Below are 1,744 nucleotides of genomic sequence, written 5' to 3' on the forward strand. Positions count from 1 at the left end.
TTTCCGCACTTCACTTCTTTTTCTGGCCCAACCCTGAAAACACTAAACCACCTCTTTAAACACTGTGAGTATTTCTGCTGGTCACATTGTGAAAGGTTTAGCTTTACACACAAGTAGCTCTCTGAAAAGGCAGCTGTGCTATTCACCTGTGTGAACTGCTGAGGTACATAAATGATGTCCAAGCTCAGTCTGGATGCTGAAGAACAGAAAAACCCAGTTGGATAATAAAACTCTGTCTTATGCCTTGTGCAGGGGGACTTCAGCATTCTTTAGGTAGGAACACTATCATGACACTAAACTTTTGAATTATTTATAAAATAATCAGGTGGTTTTATGCATAACTTTTCGTTTAGTATTATTCAACAAATTACAAGCTTAGAAGTATATCTCACAGCAATGTTTTATATATATATATCTGTCTCTAAAGAAATATTAAAAGCCTGACAAGAGCCAGAACTATAGTAAGTTAAAAGGTCTTTTGTGTTTGTGTCTTATTAATCTGGATTTTTATTTTGCTAGTCAGCCTATTGTACTTTTGTTTGCTCTTACATAATATGTTGATTGGCTGTTTTAAAGACAATTGTGTTAGCCAATAAAAGCCAAAGTGATGAAGAATATTCTTATGTTTGCAGTATGGCAAAATTACTTGGCCCATCATTGTTCAATTCTGCAATGTTACTTCTGTAATATGTAGTCTTTATAAAATGTAATAAAGAGCATAATGACATGGCCCTGGGTTCTAAAGCTACTGTTACTGTTCGGCAGGCTAAGAAGGACCTCTTCTCTCAGCCAGTTGTCTAGCCAGCTTCAGCCAGAGTTTATTAAGCTCTGACTTGCTCCCACTGATCTGCTGGAGGCAATGAAAGTGAGCATAGGATGAGCTACTGTGGATGAGGGTTGGATGCTGCAGGAATTATGGAAGGACAGGCAGCACAGTGGCAGAGCTGCCCCAACCAGAAGCCGACAGATCATAAGAAGCGGCAGGAGAAGATCCATCTGCCTGTCAGCCCGTCTTCTCCTCTTGCCCCAGCCTGTTCCTGTCTCAGCCCACCCTTTGTAGCTTCGCCTGCTCTTCTTATGCTTTTAAGCATTTTCCAGAAGTGCTTTTAATAGGGTAACCCTAGTGCCCTGCCCCAGTTTGAACTGCAGCTCAGTGATGTCTCTTCCCAGCCAGCACAAAGGAGTAGTTTTGCTGCCTTCACAGGTTGTGCTGTGACTGCAGGTAACTTAGCTTGCTGCTGTTCCTCACTGTGTACTTCATGAGCCTGACCAACAATTACCGCATGGGTAGGGGTTGGAAGGGACGTCTGGAGATCATCTAGTCCAACCCCCCTGCCAAAACAGGTCTATCTAGAGCAGGCTGGACAGGAACGCATCCAGGCGGGTTTTGAATACCTTTGGAGAAGGAGACTCCACAACGTCTCTGGGCAGCCTCTTCCAGTGCTCTGTCACCCTCAAAGTAAAGAAGTTTTTCCTCAAGTTGAGATGGTATTTCCTGTGCTCTAGTTTGTGCCCATTGCTCCTTGTCCTGAAACCAGGCATTTGTTTAAGGGCTGTTTGGGCACAGGGGCCGTGCCAAGGCCTCACACATTACCAGCTTGGCTCTTCTGGGCTAAGTGCCCATTTCCTGGCTCTGCTTGGATTCCCATAAGCAGCAGTGCTGACCCACCTCAAGGAAGCACGAACCCTGGGAGCAGTGAGGAGCAATTGTACCTGGTGGGGACGATGGCTGAAGCTGGCCTTG

Source organism: Calidris pugnax, unplaced genomic scaffold (genome assembly GCF_001431845.1).
Source record: "Calidris pugnax isolate Ruff unplaced genomic scaffold, ASM143184v1 scaffold188, whole genome shotgun sequence".
Lineage (NCBI taxonomy): Eukaryota > Metazoa > Chordata > Aves > Charadriiformes > Scolopacidae > Calidris > Calidris pugnax.